This window comes from Leucopleurus acutus, assembly GCF_964270905.1.
Source record: "Leucopleurus acutus genome assembly, contig: HAP1_SCAFFOLD_479, whole genome shotgun sequence".
Classification (NCBI taxonomy): domain Eukaryota; kingdom Metazoa; phylum Chordata; class Mammalia; order Artiodactyla; family Delphinidae; genus Leucopleurus; species Leucopleurus acutus.
This window is the reverse complement of record NW_028138894.1, coordinates 114665-139678: the sequence shown is the minus strand read 5'-3', so window position 1 is coordinate 139678 and position 25014 is coordinate 114665. Positions and strand designations below refer to the sequence as shown.

Below are 25014 nucleotides of genomic sequence, written 5' to 3'. Positions count from 1 at the left end.
TTACTGTATTGAGGCCTAAGTTATTTAATAATTTGACATGAAGTCTTTTTAATAGTTTGGTGGTGCAGATCAGGGATAGGTAAACTATGGCTGGTGGGCCAGATCCGGCCCGTCGCCTGATTTTGTAAAGATTTTGTAAAGTTTTTTGGAACATAGTGGAACCCATTGTTTACATGGTAGCTATGGCTACTTTCAGCCTACGCCAGTGGGGTTGAGTAGTTGCAACAGAAACTGTATAGCCCACAAAGCTGGAAATGTTTAAATTTAGATTTTAGAAATTGAAAAATTCTTTGAGCCTATACAGGGCAAGTCCATTGACCCCTCGGGTAGAGAACAGTCAAGAACTTGGGTGCCAAAGCCAAATGGTCTAGGTTCAAATTCCCTTTCTCCCTTTTCATAGCTAGTGACCATGGACAAATCACTTAACGTCTATGCCTCGTTGTGAGGTTTAAATGAACTCATTTGTATAAATAGTGCTTGGCACATACTAAGCACTGTGTAAGTGATTGCTGTTATTTCTGCTTGGAGCTTTTATAAGCCATTGTTAATAGGAAAATGACACTAATGATTTTGCTTTTAGAGTGTCAAAGGCACTTTGAGTCTTTTATGTTTTCAAGAATGTAACAAGACTTTTTTGATTTAAAGTCAGTGTTCCCTGTTACCAAAATTGATTTTATGAATATAAAGAATTGAATGTCTTTAAGACAAGACTTGTGGTTAAATGTCAAACCATTATCTTCCCAAGGCACATCAAACTGGCTGTGCATAGTCCAGGCCTCTGAGGTTTGTGTCCACACCCTAGGTAGCATGTAAGATCCATTTTGTAAATATAGTTTTAAAAATAATGCCTGGGACTTCCCTGGCGGTCCAGCAGTTAACACTGCGCTCCCAATGCAGGGGGCGTGTGTTCGATCCCTGCTCAAGGAACTAGATCCCACATGCAATAAGTAAAAGATCCGGCAGGCCGCAACTAAAGACCCGGCACAGCCAAACAAAGAAACAAATAAATAAATAAATACTTTTTAAAAATAAATAAAATTCAATAATGCCTTAGGAGTTAGGAAAAGAAAGTATTAGAACCTATTTAGCTTTGTATCATTTAAAAATATCTGTGTAGTTTATAATGTACCTAAATTATATGTATAGAACTTTGTGTATATAATTTGTTAAAAAATAAGATGCATATTAAAAAGTTTTCTTATGGGTTGCCCAGTCAGGTGTTTGGAGACCATTGGAGGACAGAATGATGAAATTTAGAGCCTCAGCAATGATAGAATTTAGAATCAATTCCCTGACTTAGAAGATAAGGAAAATAATTCTTAGACTGTAATTGAGTTATCCAACTTTACATAACTGTTCAAAAACAGGTCATCCAGTGGCTGGAATCTAATCACTGACCGACTAGAATGTGGGTCACTGGACTCGTAAAGCAGAACTGACTGTTTAATTTCTCAGCTTGATTCTCCTGGCATATATGCGTGATATGTGTGTGTGTAAATCTCTGACATAATAAGCCATACTCAGTAGGCACATCCTGTTTCCTTATTGAAACATCTTAATTTCGTCCCATTAAATCTTTGAAGTATCAGACTATCAGAAGGCATGAAGAAACCTGGGCTGAGAGTCTTCGTTACAGGAGACCTGATCTTGACTGTATGCCTGGTTTGAGGTGCATCGCTCTGAACTGCAACAAGCTCGTTGGTGACCTGGGTGCTCGTGCTTTTGCAGAATCTCTTAGTGAGGATTTATGGCTTGGAGGTAAATTCTTAAATTGAAAATACTGAATTTTTAATGTAATATATGCTTAGCTTTTGGCATGATACTGTTGTGATAGGACTTTTTTTAAGGCCTCATTTTTCTGATAGCTTTTATGTTGCTTTTAAACTTTCTCTAAGAGTTACATATATTCTTTACAGAAAATACAGAGTAACAAGAGAAAAATTACCTATAAATTTAACACCCAGACATAATCACTGTTCATTTTGGTGTATATATTCTCAGTCTTTTTATTGTTTTCTATAAATATATTTGTACACTTAGGGATTACAAAAATAGAATTGTAGTATACTTGCTATTTCATATTCCTGCTTTTTTCATTTAATGAGGTATCATGTAGTGTTCCATCATATTGATGTCCTATAATCAGTTCTTTGCAATTAGATTGAGACAGTTTGCTTTTCCATGTCAGAAACAATGTGAATACGTTGTATATACATCTCTGTGTCCATCGGGCTTACTTCTGTAGAATAAGGTACTACAAGTGGAATGACTAAGTGTGACATATTTTTAAGACTTTTCATACACATTGCCAAATAACCACCCAGAAAGGCTATGCCAATTTGTAGTCCACCCCAAGAGTGGATGTGAATGAAGCCTGCCTCTCACAAACACTGGCTGGTAGCACTTTTAAAAAACTGTAAGACTACAAAAATGAGTACCTCTCCCTTTTTTATGCAAGTGGGATTACTCCAAATTTTATAACTTTTTTCAGTTAATTCAGTATGACCATCTTAGCAAGTCAGTAAATTTGCATCTTTTTTTTTTTTTTTGTGGTACGCGGGCCTCTCACTGTTGTGGCCTCTCCTGTTGCGGAGCACAGGCTCCGGATGCGCAGGCTCAGCGGGAATGGCTCACGGGCCCAGCCGCTCCGCGGCATGTGGGATCTTCCTGGACCAGGGCACGAACCCGTGTCCCCTGCATCAGCAGACGGACTCTCAACCAGTGCGCCACCAGGGAAGCCTTACTGCATCATTTTTTTTGTGACCCTTCAGTGTTCCATTATATGAATATGCCACAGTGCACATAGCTTATCCGATTTTGTATAAAAGGTATGTCCAGTTTTTCAGTTACAAAAAGTACTCTGATATATATCCTTACCTATATCTCTGACTATTTCTTTTGGATCAAAAGGGTATAGACATTTTAAAGACTTCTCTTACAGAATCTTGGCTTAATCTGATAGGAGAATAACCACATTTTGTTTTATTTTGTATTCATTTGATTTACTGGTGAGTTTTACTGGCTGTTTGTATTCATTTGGCTAGTTGGTTAATTACACCGGGCGTCCCTTCTTCTGTAGTGACAGTTTGTAAGGGTTGTATCATATGCTGTTAGATCCATATGTCTGACTTGCTATTTCTGTATGTCATGGGGCGTTGAAAGACTCTAGTTATTTTAATGTGATGGTCCACTCAACACTTAAATGACTCATGATAGTTTCCTTTCATGTAATATTTTTAAATACCTGTGCTTTTGCGATGATCCCTTTTGATTAAATGAGTAGGTTGTTCAGCCCCAGAACTACTAGAATTCATGATCATTTGTTCTCGTTTTTGTCTGACCTTTTACTGCGAGAGTTCTTGACCATCATACTTTTCATGATAGGTTTTTAGTGTGTATTCTCTATACACACGTTGTTTGAATTTGTTAATTGTTTGTATCCTAGAAAACAGTACTTTTCTAATGTTGTACTTCCCTTATGGTTTGAGCAGATAATTCACTGATTAAAGTGATTTATACTTGTAAATTGTTCTTATCTCTACTCCGAATAGAGGTGAACCTAGATACTAAGCCTGCTTCCACCAAGAGCATTATTTGCTTCTTGTGCAACCTCTGAATTCTTGCAAGGAGTACTTTATTCATTTGTCAGTTTCACAAGTAATGTTTTTAATACCTTCTGTGTGCCAGATACGGGTTTAGGCACTACTGATAAAGCAGTGAACCAGACAGACAAAAGTCTTGCCCTCATGGAGCTTACATTTTAGTGAAGGAGTTCAGATAGAAATTAGTAAAGAGATAAGTAATATAATTTTAGAGAGTAGGAAGTGCAAAAATATCTAAATGTAAGAAGAGTGAGGGGGGCAGGTAGGACTCCATTGGACAGGTTAGTTAGGGGCCAGCTTCACTGGAGAAGTGGCATTTGAACGGAGACCTGAATGAAGAGAGGAGCAAGCCATGGAAGATCTGGGGTAAGCACATTCCAGGACAAGGGGGCAATGAGTATGCAGGCATGTAGGTGGGTGGAGCATTTAAGGAAAAGCAAGAAGGCCAATCTGGGCAGAGTACTGAGTGAAGAAGAATGTGGTGTGACATGAGGTCAAGGAGCTAGCCAGGGGTCTGCTCTTGTAAAGTCTTGAAGGCCAGAGTAAAGATGTGGATTATTCTAAATGAGTAGAGGGTTTCGAACTGGAAAAAGGCATGATCCAAATAGTATCTGAATAAGGTGACCTGGTATAGAGAATGGACTTGGGAGGATAAAGAAGAGAAACAGGGAGACCAGTTAGGAGACTATCACAGGGGTCCAAATAAGAGATGTTTATGGCCTAGGTTAGGTTGGAAGTTTGCAGCAAGTGAAAAGTGGTTGAATTCAGGTTGTGTTTTCAGGGTGTAGCTAACAAGACCTGCAGATAGATTAGTTGTGAGGTATGAAGGGAATAGTAACAAGGAGACAAGTCGTTGATGATTATGTGTGCAACTGGGTGGTACCACTTAGAAAAAGGGGGCTGATGGGAGGAGCAACTTTTGAGGGAATATCAGGACTTTGATTTGTTATCTTAGATGCCCTTTAGGTATCTAAGTGTCTGGACAGTGCTCAGACTGTACTTTCTATCCAAAGGTATCCAAAGCCACTTTAGATGCAAAATGCTTAAAGTTGACCTTTGTTGCTGCCAAAATAGTAGCCATTGTGGGCAGTCTGCAAGATGGCATCTTAGGTTTCTGAGGAAGAAATTAGAATACACAAAGGGGTATTAAGGGTATAATTACATAATGTAGATTTCATATTTAAATTTATGGGAAAAGCAATAATTAGTTGGCTTTTGGTTTTAAATGGAAATAGCCACTCATTGGGAAATAATTACTCTAACTTCAATTCATTTTACTTTAGATCATTCTGTGATGAAAGCAATTATCAAAAAAGGAAGGAGTGCCAAGTCAGACATACATAACATGTTTCAGTTCGCTCAGAAGAATTTCTCTTTAATGGCTTGTTTTTCTTTCTTTCTTAAAAGAAAATTATCAAGGTACTTTCTGCCATCTTAAAACTAAGTTTTTAGTCAAATCAAATGGCTTTTCTGTTTTTGAAAATGTTGTGTGATGCTTTAATTTAGGTTCCCAGAAATGCAGATTGAAAACCTTTTAACTTTTTATTTTCTGGAACATACTATCGTTAGTCACAAATAGTCTTTTTTCTTTTGGTGATAAGAATGAATAGCAGGAGCAGCATTTGTGAAACCAAATCTAATATGAAACTGACTCTTTCTTGTGAGTAAATTTGAACTTTGAAACAGCAAAACAATAAGGTTTGATATAAAGCAAAATAAATATTTTATGTTTATGATCTGCCAATTTCCCAGAAAGAGTTTTGTGGTGACTTTAGTTATATACCGGATACATTAAAATCACCAATGGACAACTCATCTTTTATTCAGGTTCCCTCTGAAAGTTTTAAAAATTTGTTGACTTAATATCACTGAACGGTTCACTTTAAAATGGTTAAAATGATAAATTTTCTGTTTTGTGTAGTTTACCACAATTTTTTTAAAATGTGTTGTTTGAAGATTTTTGGGTTTTATAAAGGTATTGTATTAGCATAAAAATGAAAAATTTAAAAGACCACCTCTAATTGCATTATCCTATCTAGCAATATTTACATTTTTATTTTCTCTTCCTGCTGTCTATAAACATAATTCCACATAACTTCAATATAATTTGCCATTCTTATCTTTTCATACTAAATTTAAATTCTGTGATTCATAGTTATACTTTTTAACATTGTATTCACAAGGTTTCATTGAGTTGGTCAATTTTTTAAATTGGTGAACAATTGGAAATAACCTAAAATAAACTATTGTAAACATCTTCATAAATACAGCTTTTTTTTCCTACTTAAAGATGTATGTTTTTGATTCTCTGTTAATCAACTTGCTTGGACAATAGTGTATTAAATAAGTTGTTAAGAGTGTTTATGAAGTCAAAAAAAAGCTTATGATTGTCTGCCAATTGTTATTTCAAGAGAGTGATATTTTAATAATCAAATAGTACATACAAAGAAGTTAAGATTTGTGGTATCACACTAATTAGATATTATTATTAAAAATTTATATCGTGTACAGTATTCTTAAAATAGCTAAGTTGACTTTTGCTATGATATTAGAAATGGAAATATATATATTAATAAAGCATGTATATTAGGAATTCTGTAAAATTAGTACCTGGTGGTATATAATAGGGCATCATGGAATGAGAAGAACACAGTTAAACGTTTTTTTTTATTTAGCATGATGAAACAAAGTGGAAATATAACTGCAATGTACAAACTCATTGAGCTATTTTAAGAGTAATTTTATTTCTTGGGCTTTTTTTTTTCTATTTGCCTCAGTTATTTGGAGACACAGAGGTAAGCCAATCAGTATCTGGGTATATACCTAGATCCTGGTGAGTGTAGGGTGAAATAATGGTGTGAATTCTGTCACATTTATATTGTCATGATGTATGCCTAAAAACAGATGGGAACTTTTATTAGAAATTTTTTTTATCTCCTAACAAGAAAAGTGTAATTTAAAAAACTTTTAATACAAATGTATTTGCATTCGTTTCTGAAAGTAAAGGAAGGGTATACACATACAAACCACATGCATACAAACATTTCTTTTGACCGTAATTAAGTTAAAAAACACAACAAAATAGCACAAAATGAACTGAGCGCCTATATATTTTTAAGAGGCATGTAAATCACACAGGATCGTGTGGTGATTATCAATAAGCTACACTCTATGAAATATTTGTCCTATATAACCACATACACTCCATTTTACCCTGCATCCTAATGCTGCTAAACTATAGTAGAAAGCAACAGCATAGCACAGGGAGATCAGCTCAGTGCTTTGCGATGGCCTAGAGGGGTGGGATAGGGAGGGTGGGAGGGAGGCTCAAGAGGGAGGGGATATGGGGACATGTGTATGCATATGGCTGATTTGCTTTGTTGTGTAACAGGAACTAACACAGAATTGTGAAGCAATTATACTCCAATAAAGATCTATTAAAATAAATAAATAAAATAACACAAAATATAGTAGCTTTGAAGGATAAATATAACCATTTTAACCTATGATGTTTGTTTTCAGTAAATTCAAATTAAATATTTAAATGTGAATTTTAATATGTGGCTTGTTCTAAATAAAATATTAACACGTAGGTCTAGTTTTTGCAACCAAATATTTCATATAAAGATACTTGCCTCTTTACTACTGAAATATAGGATAAGTCTCCACATTTCACTCTTTTATCCAGTGGGTTTCATTTGTTTTTTTGGGTGATTTCTGTATGAAATCAAAGGAGCAGTGAAGGTTGACAGGCTTATAGGAGAGTAACATTGATTCACCTACCACCCAGCAACTTGCAGCCTTATAACTTTTATTGTTTTTACATAGAAAAATTCATCTTAAATTGAAATTTTGGTCTAATTCTGAAGATTCTGTTTGGCAGAAGTCATGGGTGTATCTGTGTTTCTGTGTCCTTGAGATTCAGAAATGCCAAAGGTGTTCTAAGATTCAGTAAACTTGAGTGTTTCTGCATAATACATAAAATGTATCATACTTCGGGATTATTTTAAAAATTTATTTTTGCATTTCTGCACATCTCAATACTTTTGTTTTAGTTAAAATAACTTGTTACTGTAGAGAACTTATATTTTTTAAAAATGCTGGCTTATGTAAAACCTTTGTACAAAACGATCCTCTTTTTAATGGCCTTGGCATCATTGTCAAGTGCCTGTTTGATTCCTTTCAAAGTGTACACATGTGACAGTTGCTCTGTAGACCTTTGGTGCATCTTGATTCCTTCTTTTCATGCTTTGTCAAACATAGGCTTGGCCACAAAGCAACCTGTAAGTAATGGAAGGAAACACTCTGCTGGTAAAGAATGTTATGGTCCTGAACCTCTACCACCTGGTGTGTCTGGTTTCCAGCCGTGGCGTACTGCAGAACATGCAAAAAGCAACAGGTAACGTGTTTGCATTCCCTGTCTTTTTCAATCATTCAGAGTCTTTATTTTGGAACTTCTGTTATGTGAGCGGTCTCTGGTGCTTTCTATAGAGGAAAAAAGATAACTCACACATGGCTTCTGCCCAATGAGCCCTTTAAGGAAGAAAAACAAAAAGTAATTGGGAGTTTCAAGTTGTTTCTCAAGTGTCACAACAGAGCTAACCCCGTGGGAGTCTTGAGGAGACTAAAATTATCACCAATTGTGCATGTGAGAAAAGTTTCATTAAAGGCAGGTGTAGTTGCGTGAAGCCCTACAGCACAGAAGTAGGAATTTGGATATGTACGAATGGGCAAAAAGACATTTTAGACAGGGGAAATAGTTTAATACAGAATGGATGAAAATTATGCATTAGACCTATTCTAAAACAACTGGCTTATTAACTCAGTAAATCAGATTTAGTGAGTCAAACTAGCTTTACCTGATTTCTTATCCAGGGGATAGCTGTTCATAGTAATTTTTGTCACAGAACAGTAAATAAAATGGTTGAACTATAGCTTTAGGCTTGCTAAGTGAAATAGATTGCTCTAGATGATTTTCAAGTGACTGACTTGGTAGTACTCACGAAATTGGGGATTAACAATTGCTTAAGAAAACAAAGAGAATTGATTTTAAATAGTACTTGAAGTAGTTACTGTGTAAAATATCTGTTCAGTTGCTCATGTTAAATGGATGTTTATAATCCCCATTGGACAACCGACTACTGTTTTGCAAATGGTAATGTGAATTGCTGTTGCATAAACTATAGTGTTGAATCCCCAGTCTTTGCACTTGAGTTTAGCAACTTTGTGGTTTCCTATCTTCTTCCTGAGACACTTAATCTCACGTCCATCCTCCTCACACAGGGTGGTAAATTAGAGAATGATTAATATCACCATTTAAAGAAGTGAGACTGAAATCTCAAGCATCCTGAACATAGGAACTGAAGGGGCCTCTCAGCAGTTCAGAGAGTTATTACCGAGCCAGTCACCTGAATTCTGTTCAGTTTTCTCCACAGCAGAGCCCTCCAGGTCCTTGTTTTGAGCTTATTTATTTTTATACACAATTCTGTGTGGATACTGTACATAATACTAAATAGTTGTATTAACTGGGTTTAACTGGTGATGTATTTACATGAAGATCTAACTTCGTTTTGTTGATATCTTTTTAGGGGCTTTCCATTCATCAAAGCTCGTGATATATGTAATCAGTTGCTGGTGTTTAGCTATCATATTTATGATATATAGGACTTGAATTGGGAAAGGTGGATGGTCATTCTCCTTGCTTTTTAAACTGACAGAGCCTTACAAGAAGCATTTCCCTCTCTGAAATAAATCCATGTAAAACATGTTTGGTCGCTCTCCCAATGCAACTGTGTAGTTGTGTGGATTTGGCACACAACTGGCAGCCTTGTGGTTATGCCTGTAAACAAGGAAGCCTGTTTTCCAGTCCGCAAATCAGCTGTTACCCAGTGAAACGAACTTGAGTGCCATTTCTGACCCCCTCACATGGAGCTCTCATACTGAAGAATGTTCACATGTTTTCAAGAAACGTTGTTTGCGGGCTATATATACAAATTCCTGATCTGAAAGCCAATATAAAGCAACATCTCCCAAACCTCTGCTCTCTCACCAAGGCCACACACATTCCCTCGCTTATGGCCTCATGGCAAGCTAATACTGTCAGTATCAGATTCTCCTTCCCAGTGGTTCTGGGAGACTGCATAGTTGCTCTGTGAAAGGCACCACTGCTGAGGTTGAGAGAAGAGCATCTTGGGTGTCAGTCCTGCCCTTGCACGCCCAGAGAGCACCTCGTTCTCCTGTTACGGTTTTCCTGTGCTGCAGGGTTTGCTGCTTGTTGTCAAAATGATGTCCTAGTGACATGTCTTCTGCGTGGTTATATAATCCCAGCACACTTCTTTATGATCTGTAGACTTTTATGGGGTTGTGGCCAGGTAAGGTTTTAAATGTTTGGAACTGTCCTATTGAACAACATTGCAGTGGCAGTGAATCTTGATGGGAGAATTGTATTACTGTTACCCTAGTTTTGGCTTAAGTGTGGTGAGAAGATGAAATTTTTGATGGGTTAGTTTTAGTTGTGTATGTGTATGTGATTTCTTTTTTAAAATTCTAATGTCTGTTATTCCCAGCTTAGATATGTTGACTTTCTGATTATTCATCGGTCCCTTTACTGATGTATTTTCCTCTGAAAAACTACATTTTCTTCCAGACTGTTTGTGTCTGATGGTGAAGAATAAATTTTTCATTTGCAGTATAAAGTTGATCTGAGAAAAAATGTTTACCTTGGCTCTTCACTTGGCTTCTGTGAAAGAAACTTAATAAAATAATATGGGCAATTCCCATTACTAATCCTAACCATGTACAACAGAGGTCTGGACAGTAACATAGCAAAAATAAGTTCCTGTAATTTTACTTAGTCATTGCCTGTTTTAGACTAAGGAGCAGTGAGAGACATTTATAAATAATGATACCTCAGATCACTTTTGTTAAATGTTCTCTAATATTTGGATATTTGGATCTGGCTTGTGTTATCTTTTTTTACAATCTTGTCTCTTTCTTTGCACTTTAGTGTAACAACTCTGTGATTTCCTATCTTCTTCTTCAGACACTCAGGTCCATCAGAATTTCCTGTGACTGTGACAGTAGAGAGTCCTTCCTCCTCAGAAATCGAAGAGGTCGATGATTCCTCAGAAAGTGTTCAGGAAGAGCCAGAGAAAATCCGTTTGAAACAAGAAGCACTGCAGGTACAAAGTTATCACTTTAAAGCTATAGAGAAGATTCTTTTTCAAATGGAAGCCTGATTGCAACACGCCACAGCTTGTGTGAGGGTTCTGTTTTCCCCTCCCATCTGCATTGTATCCCCTTGAATGGTTCCTTAAGCTTAGACCAAGGTGAATGGTGGACATTTGAACTCTAAGAAATAAAAATCAAAACATGTCGTTAGTAATATATTTTCCTTTCCTTAGAACCTTAGTATATTAGATTTAGGGAGAACCTTAGTGATCATACGATAAAGAAATTGAGTTCTGAATGAATATAGTCAGCTGATTCAGTGTTCTTGTTTTACAGATGAGGAAATTGACAGTTCTAGCTGAACTCTGTTTTTATAAGAGGAAAATATGGCCTCATTTTAAATAAAAGTAAAAAAAAAGTTTTGATGTTGATATTCTCCTTTCCTAAAATAAAAAATATCAAGAAGCTACATTCTATTACCAACTAAACCTGACCTCTAATGCCATTCCATATTTTTGTTTGTATGGACAGAAAAGAAAAATTGATTTTCATAAGAAATATTTGTACCTCAAAAATAATATATTTCTTTTTTTTTCAGCTTTAATGCAGAGCTGAACATTTCTAGTAAATAAAGGAACACCATTTGGGGGGACCTTGTCTTTGTGCTACAGAGTTCATGTTTAATTTTTAAAAATTATTTAATGTGATTTTCTTTTCATATGAAACATGAAACTTGACAGGTTTCAGAACTAATTATCCCATTATTGTAGGACTATGGGAATTACTCTTTGATTTTCAAAAGAGAAAGTTAGATTTTTATTTTTTTAATTAAAATTAATGATAATATAGAGAAATTTTAAGAAAAGAACTTAGAAAATTATGAAATGTTAGAGTAGGAGAAATCTATAGTTCGTGTAGGGTTACCCCCTTTCGTTTTATAAATGAGCACCTACAATTTGTAGCACGTAGTGGTTTATTAGTAAATGGCAGAGTACGACAAGACCCTAGAGCATCTAACCCGCCTTCCTTGTCATTTTAGATGTGATGTATTCATTTCCTTCACGAATAGACCAGGAGATTGTATTTCTAAAAGCAATGATAGACACTGGGGAAGACCAAGAAGTTTAAACACTGGACCACAGAATAGCAGATTCAGAAGGTACTGAGAACCCTTGTAGCTCTTCTCCGTTTTCACAAGACACTACAATGATGGTATCAAAGTGTTTAAGTATATAAGCCCACAAGAATCAAGAGATTTCAACATAGTTTTGAAAGACGGAGGACAAGTAGGAGAGTGTGAAACTGAAGCAGTAGGACAGAGGAAAAGCATCACCTAGAATATGCACAGCGACCACCTGCAACTGAGGAGGATTCTGACCCCACCTGCAGAAGTAGGCCCATGCTCAGATGCGCATGTAGGAGAGAGGGTGGAGTTAGTTAAAAGTGTGACTGAAATAGGGGAGCTCATTGAAGGGTTGTGTTTGGAGGAGTGGACTCCCAGCCCCGCCCTCACACTCCTGAGATGAGATGATTTCATTTTGAAACCAGTGAAACAGGCAAGAACTAGGGCAGCTAGTGTGAGTTTTTACACCCTAGAAAATTGTGTTTGGGGGAGATCCTATTACAGTTACTCCCCGCTTTTTCCTGCATAAGAAACCAATCAATCGTTGACTTCAGGGAGCTTTCTGCACTCATTCTTAAATAGAAAATAACTGTCATTTGCGTGATAGTTGAGTAAAGCTTCCAACGTGAGAGGGGGAAAAAGAGTGAAAACGTATCCTAGTAGGACAAGGGACAATTTAGGGAACAAAATAATTTAAGAAAAAACCCTAATTAGTATCCTGAGAGAGGTTTAAAAAGAGCTGTAAAAAAGCTATAAAATAAGATTAGGGTGTTAGTTAAAAAGAGAATGGTCAGAAAGCAAGAGAGGTCTCTTGGAAATGAAAATATGGTTGCTGAAATAAATTCAGTAGGAATTTAACAAATTTCTCAGTATATAAAAAAGAAAGACACAATGGAAAAAGTGATGATAGAAATATGTTAGAGAGGCTGCATCTGGGAGATCCAACATGTTACTATTAGAAACTCCAGACCCAGAAAAAAAATGGAAGGAAGCTGTCAAAGGGCAACAAAATTCCCCACAGCTGAAAGTAGACATCAGGCCTCAGATTGAAAACAGTTACGCAAGATGAGCAAGAATAGCCTCATACCTAGGCACCCTTCATTGTGAAACTTTAAAATACTGAAAAAATAAAATAGAATAAAATACTGAGAGGATACATCCATTCCAGAGAGAAAAATACTGGCCACCTAAAAAAAAGAGTTAAAATCTGACCTTATCATACTTGTCAGCACCATGGATCCTGGAAGGCATTAGAAAGATACCTCCAAAGTTTTTCAGGCACATAATTTTCACCCTAGGGGTTTGTATCCAGCCAAACTATCAGTCATAAGTGGAGGCTGAAGAAGATATTTTGTACACAAAGAAATTTGAAAATTTGACCTCCTGTGCTACACCTTAAGCTATTTATAGAAATAATCCAGCAAAATGAGGCAATAAACCAAGAAGGAAGGTAATAGGGGATTCGGTGCAGATTGCAGCTAGTCTAGAGTGGAGAGGCTTCTATTGATTGTGTGATTGAGAGCTGAGAAACACCTTGAGGCATATTGTACTTACTTGGTATTAGGCACTGTTGGAAGGGAGGAGGGAGAGGAAGAGGAGAAGGAACTTGAACTCCAGAGGACAAAAGGCTATATGGACATAAACATGAAGCAAACTAAACTATCATTGATTTTTAACGTACTATTGGAGAGGAAGAGAAGAATCCACTTAAACTTGACACTATAGGTGTCCCCCTTTTCAGTGACACACAGGGGTAATGACCACCTGTCTAATTTGTTGTCCAAACCAGAACTTGTCCAAACTCCTTACACTTCAATAGTGTAAGGAGGCGCTCTAATGCTGTAACATCAGGACAACAGGTATAAACTGGAACAGCCCAAGGCGGCTTGGGGTATGTGGTCACCCTGCACAAGGGCAGTGACACTGGCACAGTATGGAACAAGGTGTAGTCTGTACACAGAGACACAGTACATCTGCAGTGGGCAATATTAATTTAATTGTAATAATGGCAATACTGTCTTGGTTTGCAGCTTTTATCGTCAACTTGCATGTAATCACTAATAACTAAAGTAAACTATACTTAGTATGTATTAGTATTAAGTTGGTATGTACTGAAATGTATTGTGTACTAGTATGTACTTAGTATATATTAGGCTCTAAGTGTTTTTGCATATATTAACTCATTTAATCCTCTGAATAGCCTTATGAGGTTGGTGCTAATATCATTCCCACTTTTTTTTTTTTTTTTTTTGCGGTACACGGGCCTCTCACTGTTATGTCTTCTCCCGTTGCGGAGCACAGGCTCTGGATGCGCAGGCCCAGCGGCCATGGCTCACGGGCTCAGCTGCTCCGCGGCATGTGGGATCCTCCCAGACCGGGGCACGAACCCGTGTCCCCTGCATTGGCAGGCGGACTCCGAACCACTGTGCCACCAGGGATGCCCCATTCCCACTTTTGAGAACAGGTAACTAAGACAGGGAAGGAACTTGCCCAGGCTGTACCTATTTTAAGGTTGGATTGAGGCTTTGAGTTGAGGCTCTCTGCCTGTTCTCTTAAACCTTACTCCTTACTGACTCTCGAATAACAGAAGACTTAACTGCACATAGAACAGAATATAAATTTCAACTTTGACAACGTAAAAGCTAGGTTTGGAAGGTAGACAGGAGGTAGAAAAAAGGGAAGATGGTATGAATGTCCTCATTTTACAAAGCGTGACGTTGAGAGAGTTTATAGTTGATCAACAATGTAGGTTTTTAAGTATATCACTACAAGTCAAAGAGATCATGAGCAGTGGAATAACTCATGATGACATTACAGAGCAGTGTGGACATAGGAAAGAGTGTAAAGGAACTAAACCCTTACTTAGTAGTAAGTTAGAAAGTGAACAGATAATGCCTCCAATTTAGTGAGAAAATAGTCATGTAAGAGTATTACTTGGAAATGGAGAAGAATTCAAAATAACAATAGTTGGACCTCCCTGGTGGCGCAGTGGTTAAGAATCTGCCTGCCAAGGCAGGGGACACGGGTTCGAGCCCTGGTCCGGGAAGATCCCACATGCTGCGGAGCAGTGAAGCCCGTGCGCCACAACTACGGAGTCCACGCTCTAGAGCCTGCGAACCACAACTACTGAGCCCACGTGTCACAACTACTGAAGCCCGCGTGCCTAGATCCTGTGCTCCATGACAAGAGAAGCCACCGCAATGAAGAGTAGCCCCCGCTTGCCGCAACTAGAGAAAGACTGCACGCAGCAACGAAGACCCAACACAGCCAAAAATAAATAAATAGTAATAAAAAAATAAATAAAAAATAACTATTGATGTAAACCTCATGAAAAGGAAATCCAAACAGCCAGTAAACACAGAAAAGTGTACGACTTCATTAAGTAATAAGAGAAAAGTGAGTCAAAACCAAGGAAACTACATGCCAATCAGATTGACAAATACATAAATAAAGTCTGGTAGTTTCAGGTGCTGTAGACCTGAAGTACTATGAGAATCTTCTACCCTGCTTATACTGGAGTATAAATCGACACAACCACTTTGGAAAGCATTTAGCACTCTCCATCAACTGAAGGTATATAAATAGCCTGTGAGCCAGCAGCCCTCACCCCCGCCCTGTGTAAAGGCACCAGAATAACCGGTACAGCAGGATTCCTGTCCATGATTTGCATTAGCACAAACTGAAAACAAACCAAATGTCCATTAAGAGTCAAAAATTAAATAAATTTTGTGTATTCGTACAGTGGGAAAACTATCCAGCAATAAAATTGAATGAACTAGAGCTCCAGGCAGCAATGTGGATGAATTTTTTAAACCAACGTTGAGAGAAAGAAATAAGATAGAAAAGACTTCATATACTATGATCCTCTACATAAAGTTAGATGTTGACAAAACTAAACTCTTTTGTTAGGGATGCATGCAGGTTAAAGGAAAGGATTGTCAAGAAGTGAGGATGGTGTTTAACCTGGAAGAGGGAAGGAGCTTGTGATGAGAAAAGGATATGGGGGGGGGGGTTTGAGATGCTGACAAGTATCAATACTTTCAGATTCGAGTAGTGTTTACGTGAGTATTCTCTTTTTATTTGTCACATTGACAGTTTTGTTCTGTGCACTTCTCAGTACACATATCGTATTTTACAATTAAAAACCTGCGTAAAGAATCGGTCGCTTCTTGAGTGCTGGATGTGGGAGTGGGATGAGACCATTTCATTTTAAGCCCTTCACTACTGTTTGCATTCACATGTTCATTCATTCAGCATTAATTGAACATATTCTATGTACCAAGCACTCTTCTAATTTTATATGTGTTTTAACTCATGTAATCCTCACAAGAGCTCTGTGATATGGGAGCTTATCTCCATTTTCTGGATGAGGAAGTTGAGGCCTAGAGTTATAGAACTTGTCCAAGGTTATATAGCTAATGGGTAGTGCCAGGCCCATTTGCCTCAGAGAATCTGAATTTTTACAATATAATCTAAAAGAGAAATTTAATTACTAATTATAAGCAAAAAAATTGCACATTAAAGAAGATGACACGTTTTCATCTATCCAGTTAGAGAAAAACACACAGTCTGTCTTTCACACACATACATCTTGTATTGGCAGGGATTTTCCTTATTAAGCAATTATTTATTGACCGTCTATGCTGTGCTAGGCACAGGTGCTGGGGGTAAACACTTAATAAAATACACCCCTATCTTCAAATAACTTGCACTCTAAGTGAGGAAGTAAGCCAACAGTTATAGTAGAGGTTATATACCAAGTGATACATCGCTGATGGCAGTGTAGAATCTCAGAAATCTTTTGGAAAGAAGTTTGGAGATAGGTACCTCAGAGCCTTAAAAATGTTCATTTGCTTTGATCTCAAACTCATGGATTTATTTTAAGAACGTTATTCTCAATATGGAAAAAAGCTTTCATGCATAAAAACGGTTATTGTCTGATAATATTGAAAAGTTGGAAAGAATTTAAATGTGTAAAATGGTTAACCAGTAAACCCACTCAGTGGAATATTTTGTAGCCCACAAAAAAAAAATCACGGTTATGAATCCCCGATTATATGAGAAATGATTGATTTCAATGTTAAATGGAGAAAAGTTGAACATAAAATTTGATATCCAATATGATGGAAGCTTTGTCCCAGAAAAATCACCCTAGCCGGTGTACAGAAGGGAGGAAGGAGAGCAGATGACAGGAAGGAAAATTATTCCAAAGCCTTATCATTAGTCTTACTTAAGTAATAGAATATCAAGCAATTTTACTTTCTAACTTTTTTGGTTCCATATTTCCATGTAAGGGACATGAATTATGAATACTTTGTAGGAGGAGGATACACTTTTTCACAAAAATTTAACACTTCTAACACAATTAGAAGATTGATTAAACCATCATATTAAAAGTAGAGGAATTTTGCATTTTTTTTTCCTTTTTCCCCATTGAAAACTTGACTGGCTTTAGTAATGGAACATTAAAGAATTTGAAGTTCTTAGACTCTCAGTTTTTTAAACATGTTCTGAATATAAAAATATATGTTCATTGAGCAAATGTTTGTAAACAATGAACAGCTTCTTGAAGGAAATAGAAGCCACCTCTGCATGTACACACACCTAATCTGCTCTTTTGTCTTAAAAAAGTACCAAAAATATTTTGCCATGTCACTAAATACTCTTCTACATCAGACAATTTGATTAAGCTTTTGCATCATCTCCCAGGAAAAACGCACAGATATATTATGAATGTAGAACTTCTGAAGCCCATTCATTAACTCTGGTTGAGACCTCTTGTCATAGCGCATTCCTTCAGACAGTGAGCTGTTTTTCTTTAAACCAGTCCCAATTTGGAGGCTCTTAGCTTTCTTCTAGGGTTTGGTTATAAACAATCTTATGACATCATGTTGGTAGATAAATCTTTGCCCACATCTTTGATTTCCTTAGGGTAAACCCCTGATGTAGGATTATTGTTAGGTACCAAGAGTTACTCTTCAGAAAGTGATACCAGTTCCTCTCCCAATGATGGCATATAATAGAGTTCCTCATTCTTTAAGTGATTGTTCAAAGCAGTTAAAAGGTATACCGTACTGTTTTCATAAGTATAGGAATTCTGATTGTTTATCGCTGCATAAGAAACCACCCCGAAACAGTGGCCTAAAACAATGACAGTCATTTATTTTGTTCACGAACCTGGAGGTTGAGTAGGATATTGATTCTTTTACTACACTCTTACTGACTGAAAACAATACCTATTTGACTAGCTCACAGCTCTGCAGGTCAGAAGTCCAGGCACAGCATGACTGGGTTTCCTGCTCAGATACACACGGGAACATGTGCGTTCCCTCCTGAGAGTGTTAAAGCACGTGAAATTTAAGTGTAAGACATTGAGACCCAAACGTTGGATGTTCACCATAGTTTGTGTGGGTCACAGAGCTGAAATCAAGATGTCAGTCTGGCTGTGTTAGCATCCAGAGGCTCTGGGAAAGAATGGCTCCAAGATTCTTCGGCTTGTTGGCATAATTCAGATTCTGCAGTTGCAGGACAGAGGTCCCCATTTCCTTGCTGGCTGTCATTCGGGGGACAGTCTCAGCTCCTAGAGGCCTCTCACTTGCCTTCCCTGCCACACCATTGGACTTCTTCAGAGCCAGCAATGGAGAGTCTCCCTCTTGTCCCTTTTGTACTTCAATTCAGGAAGAGTTCAGGTCCTTTTCATGGGGTGCCTGAGTAGGTCACATCCACCTAGAATAATCTCCCCATCTTAAAAAAAACAACTGATTTTGAACCTTAATTCCGTCTGCAAAATCCCTTCACTGCAGCACCTAGATTTAGAGTTTGATTGGATAAGTGGAAGGTTTGTGTACTTCCGTAAGTAGGAGTCTTAGGGGCTCTGTTAGAATTCTGCCTATTGCAAGCAGTGTCCCCACTTCACGGACCGAAGTGTCTTATTTCCTGAAACTCCTAAGGGAGTTTATCAGTGTTCATTTTATTTCAGTGACCTTGGTGAATGGGAAGACTACCACCTCCGTGAGCAGGAATGGCACCCAGCTTCCTGAGTCCACAGTGTGGCTCTGCTACTTAGTGGTGTGACCTTGGCTGTGCTGCTCTACTTACTCTACTTCTCTGCCTCTGTTTCCCTCACCTGTAAAATAACATGGAGTTAGTGATTGTTCTTTCCTCGTACGGTTTGTTTTTTAAATAAATTTATTTTATTTATCTGTTTTTGGCTGCGCTGGGTGTTTGATACTGCTCTCGGACTTTCTCTACTTGCGTCGAGCGGGGGTTACTCTTCGTAGTGGTGTGTGGGCTTCTCATTGCGGTGGTTTCTCTTGTTGCGGAGCACGGGCTCTAGGCGCGCAGGCTTCAGTAGTTGTGGCACGCAGGCTCAGCAGTTTTTACTCGGGGGCTCTAGAGCGTAGGTTCAGTAGTCGTGGCGCACGGGCTTAGTTGCTCCGTGGCACGTGGGATCTCTCCGGACCAGGGCTCGAACCCATGTCCCCTGCACTGGCAGGCAGATTCTTAACCACTGCGCCATCAGGGAAGCCCCCTCTTAGGGTTTTGATGATTAGATTTAATGCCCAGGGAACTCCAGGAACAGTGCTTGACTGTAAATTGCTTTAAAAGTGATCACTTTTGGAGCTTCCCTGGTGGTGCAGTGGTTGAGAGTCCACCTGCCTGCTGATGCAGGGGACACGGGTTTATGCCCGATCCGGGGAAGATTCCACTTGCCGCGGAGTGGCTGGGCCCGTGAGCCATGGCCGCTGAGCCTGCGCGTCCGGAGCCTGTGCTCCGCAACGGGAGAGGCCACAACAGTGACAGGCCCGTGTACCGCAATAAAAAAAATAAAATAAAATAAAGTGATTACTTTAAAAAAAATGCTTTTGAATCTGCAGTTATGCAATTCAGGTGTGTTAAGCATGTTCATTAATAGGAGTTCCTACTATAAAGAGACCCACAAATAAAAATAGAACTTTTCTTTCTTGTTCTTAACTATTTATTTCTGACTTGCTATGTTATACGCATATGCCTTTTATGGTGGGCTGCCACAAATTTATGTTGGAAAAAGTGGAATTTAAATAAATCTTTACTATGCTAATTTGATAGATTTTGATAATTCATTTCACTAGCATGGTATGATATTACCAGTAGCAGACTAAAAGCTGAGTTCACTTCTGGCTCTGCCCCTAAATCCTGATGAGTCCTATAGCTGGAAAGGCTTTTGGATATTATACTACGAATTAGTTATAACATTTACTCTGTTTAGGAAAAACTGGAGGAGTGCCTAAAGCAGTTAAAGGAGGAAAGAGTAATAAGACTTAAGGCTGATAAATGAGTCAATGAAGTAAACAATTTCTTATACTTTTGGGAGTGTTTTGGTTTTATTTCGATTTGATTTTAATCCATATACACATAGTTTGTAAACTTTAAAACTGTAATATGTTGCAAATTGGTTGTATCATATGGACTTTTGCATTTACTGGTATTTAGTGATCATATGATCTATATTCCAGAAAGCATGTTTTTAAAAATATGAAAATCTCGTTTTGTGTGTGTGTGTGTGTGTGTGTGTGTGTGTGTATGTGTGCGCACGCACACGCGCTTTATGACATTAGCTTATGATCTGTTCATGATTCTTTGATTCAAGAAAGCACTTTTTGTGCATATACTATATATACAGTAGCATAAAAGACATGATGAGACTCTCCTGGCAATGAACTAGGAAAGTGAATCATTTAAATAAATTTAAGGTATTGGAAAACTTCTAAGAATGCAATGAAAGATAAAAATATATACTGTAAGAATTACATTAGGTAATGTGCATGAAAGCAGGGCATAATCTAAAAAGTTCTAAATATACTTTATCAGAGGTTGAGCGTAGGGAGGAATTTTTCAAAGTGCATATCCACTGGATTGGCGGACACTCATTCAATAAGTGGTGAGCACCTGCTTATATAAGGCAAAAGGGGCATCATGAACATAACAGCCTTTCTGAGAAATACTGGAGTTGAGCTTATAGGGGGTTTTAAGTGCATAGGTGATGAGCGGAAGGGGAAGAGTGCACGGGAGTGAATATTTTGAAGGAGCCAAAGAAAACATTGGTGATCGTACATTTAATAAATTGGGTTGGGTATGATTTAGGACTTTTAAACGTTAAGCATTAGATATTTTGTTCACTAAAGTTAATTCTTAACATTCAGCAGAGTTGTAATATGTTTTGTTCAGATCAGATTATATAATTCACTTTCTAATTTAAGGGAAACTTAAAGCAGGTAATTTTCTGATGTGGAATGAGGCTCCATTATGAATTGAACCAGTTAGAAATGTGATCTTTCATGAAAGATCATTAATAAAACGATAACTTTGGTTTATTTATATACCACCTAAGCGTTATATAGGAAACTTTGTTGGGTGCCTGGGGGTTTTGGTTATTATGTGATAATGGTCTCTGTCTTTACTGGTGGAGAGTTAGGTTAATTACAGATTAATTACATTTTGAGTGTTTTAGTTTTGTTCCTTGAAACTAGGCAAGACTACTTTTGATGACAATGAGAAAAAAATCATGTCAGACATTTTCCGTCTTCTTTTATAGCTAGAACATGAAAATGCCCAGTTAAGAAATGTAACTTTCTCTTTGTCTGAAGCCCTTCATGTCCACAAGCATGATCCTGGATGATGAAGGTGTTTTGGGCAGCACTGAGAATTCTTTTCAGAAGTTCCATGCTTTCTTGGATCTCCTTAAAGATGCTGGGTTAGTTCATTTCTCTTCATGGCGTTCTTCTCTTTGCGACTGTAATGGTAGTTTGCTGAGGAACTGGAGCAATTTTCATCACTTACGTGGCCATATTTAGCCAAATTTAGTGTAATTATAAGTAATATAGTTGACGTTTTAAAAGGAGGAATTAAATTTTTTAAGAAATGCCAATAGGGGAGCCTGCTTTGGTAGAGTGGGGAGCCCATTATAAAAGAGTAACCTGTAGAGAGTAATTAGTAGGTACAGTTTTTTGTAAAGACTAAATTGAAAGCAGTTTTCATTGAAAATATTCGGGAATGGATAAGAATTTTCCTATCTTTCATTTACTTTGCTTGTTTGATAAGTTTGAATTAAAATTATTTTTGTCTTAGGCATAAAAATTATTATTAATCTGCAGGGAAGATATAGGTCAGTGGTTCTCAACCGTGAGCAATTTTGCTGAAAGAGGGAAGTGGAGATTGATAGGTGATGGAGTGGTGTTTTGTCAGTGAAATGAGTTGAGTGTTGGGAAGGAAGGAACAAACACATTCTTGGAAACTGGAGGAAAGGTGGTAAAGAAGTGTGGGAATGGAGGTGTGACTGGCAGTGGACGGGGTGCATGGTACATGTTGAAGCTGCTAGTGAGACAGTGGGATGTCTCCTAGAGGATGAATCTGGAAAGGGCTGAGAATTTGGGGGAGAGAGAGGCTTGTAGTATGGAGTAGGATGTTGGCTTTTAAGATTTTAGAAGTATTTCATGATTGTAGGTCTGGGGAAATCTAAACTGCTCTTCTGTGATTATAATAACCTTTATCTTTTCTCCTTTCCTCCTCTGGTCCAGGCTTGGGCAGCTGGCCACAATGGCTGGTATAGATCAGTCAGATTTTCATTTACTAGGTCATCCCCAGATGAATTCTACTGTTAGTAGTCCACCTAAAGAAGAAAAGAAGGCACTTGAAGAAGAAAAATCAGAGTCAAAGCAGAGTGCCCCAGGACCAACGCAAAATCTCCAAGTAAGTGGAGAGGACAGCACTTAAGGATTCTAAGAGTGATTAGCAAAAAGGAAATGACCAAGTCAGAGAGAAAATAATAATGGTCAGTCTCTAATAGTTCACATGCTCGGGAGCTAGAAGACTCTGGAGTCCTCCCCAAATCTGAGATTAGTAAATGTGGGCCTGTTTCATGATACTGTATTGTTGTACATAAGAAAACTGGAAGTTCTTTAGAAAGTGTATGAGTTAAAGCAAACTCTCCTTAATGAAGAAAGAAAACATTACAGAAAATATTCCAAATTTTAAGTTGTATAAATGTCTGTTCTATTCATATTTTATCTAGGTTTCTATTTGTATGCAGTCAGCTTAACAATGAAGGAACACTAATGGAGGTACACGTACTGATATAATTTTTAAAATAAGTAATCTTGACATAGCTGATACGTAAGATATTACAGTGACTCACCTGGTCATGGGAATCGGAGGGGAAACCTGTCAGCTTTTCCTCCAGCCTCACTTGGAGCCCCCTTCGCCCAGCTCAGCCAATCTCAGACTGGTCTTGGGAACTGACTGGTCTTGGGAACTGACAGTCTGGTCACAAACCATATTATATACTGTTCACATGTGCCTGGAGGATAGCAAAGAAATTAATTTTCTTACAGAGTAGGGTTTTATTTTTAGTGAGGGGAAGGAAATGGGTAATAACTACCCCAGTCACCAAAGTCTGAAAATGTAGCGGACATAGCCTTGGATATAGCTAGGTTAAGCTGAGAATCACTTGGCAGGATATAATTAAGAGAAAAACTGGCTCTGAAATCTTCTGAATAATCAATTGACTGTGTTAATAATAAGATCACAGAGTAACACTGAAGTTTTGAACTCTACTTTTTAATGGTTGGCTTTGTTCATCACTGAATTTTTGTCTTGTCTTTTGTCTTTCCCTCCAGTTTCAGAAAATTACAGGTGATGCTGGGATTCCTTTGCCTGTCAACTCCTTCCATGTCCCAGTCTCTACTCAGGAGGCCTTAGAAACTTCCAAAGACAACCTGGGGGTCGCAGTCACAGAGCAGCAGCAGGAGTCTTTTGAAGATTTCATTGCTAGAACATGTTCTCCTTCAGCAGACGTCATTTCTGGAACTGGAAGTCAAAGAAAAGAAGAGGAATTACCTAGATATAGCAGGTCTTCTTCAGAGAAAATGACCAGAGCATAATATACCAAAAACTACTCTGCTAAGAAACAACCTGGGAAGGACCTGCATTCCTGCTCTGACTCACCTGTAAAGCAGAAAAGCAAAGGAATTGGGCAAAATAATTCTTTGCTTAATGAACCAATTAGAAGTGAGTCTTCGAAAAAACACATTTCTGTTAAGAAAGAGAGTACAATAGTGACTGTTTCTTCAAAGACAACTAAAAGTAAACTCAGTCTACTAGAACATTCTGAAAGTGATACTCTTGGATCTGATTGTGAATTTCCAGAAAGCATCCATATTCCATCACGCCTAACATAGGTCTAAATCTTTTAAAATCTTTTAAAATTATGTTTTTGCCTTCAAATTTTAATAAATTATTTATGTTTTTATTATAGCATATGGTGTTTTAAAATACTTGACTGGAAGCCATTAGAGAAAGATTTATCTATACTTTTTTATTATAATGAAAGTTTTGGTGTATTTTTCCTTGTGACAGTTTGCACCATTCATTCAGCTAGTGTTTACTGAGGGTTTCATATGTACAGTACTTTTCTGGGTGCTATTGCTTTCAGCAGTGAACAAAATAAAGCTTTTGCTCTCCTGGAACTAACACTCTGTGGTGGGAGAAAACATAAACAACAAAACAGGGTAAGGGGTAAAAAGAGATGGGAATAATAAATGGCATAGTTTTACCATTTGGTTAACTGTCAAACTATTATAAATCGTATGGCCAGAAGCCATTGACATATTTTAATTCACAATAACCAGAGAGCATCAAACAATTTACCAAGGCACTTAACCGTGTTTATGGATTACAGCAACACTATGAGGTAGGGAACTATTACCATCCCCATTTATAGATGAGGAGTCTGAGGAGACATTATGTGAGTTGCCCAGAATTACACAGCTGTAAGTAAGTGGGAAGCTGGGATGTGACCAGAACCCATGCTCTTTTTTTTTAATGTATGGACTTTATTATGTTTCATTTGTTTCTGATTTATGTGATTTTTTTAAAGATTTTTTTTGATGTCGACTATTTTTAAAGTCTTTATGGAATTTGTTACAGTATTGCTTCTGTTTTATGTTTTGGTTTTTTGGTCGCAAGGCACGTGGGATCTTAGCTCCCCAACCAGGGATCGAACCCTCACCCCCTCCATTGGAAGGCGAAGTCTTAACCACCGGACCACTAGGGAAGTCCCCCTTCTGTGGTGATTTTTATGGC

General features: G+C 37.7%; 1 pseudogene across 1 annotated transcript in view; it reads left to right on the top strand.

The window, feature by feature from the left end:
• LOC309978963 (centrosomal protein of 78 kDa-like) overlaps positions 1-24110 on the top strand; it is a 29833-nt pseudogene extending 5723 nt beyond the window's left edge. The window contains exons 6-14 of the transcript in view: positions 1584-1758; positions 7866-8001; positions 9191-9236; positions 10653-10783; positions 20144-20221; positions 21470-21628; positions 22452-22623; positions 22946-22994; positions 23550-24110. The product of the transcript in view is annotated as a centrosomal protein of 78 kDa-like (transcript). The remainder of the gene's footprint in view (positions 1-1583; positions 1759-7865; positions 8002-9190; positions 9237-10652; positions 10784-20143; positions 20222-21469; positions 21629-22451; positions 22624-22945; positions 22995-23549) is intronic.
• Positions 24111-25014: the final 904 nt, after the last annotated feature.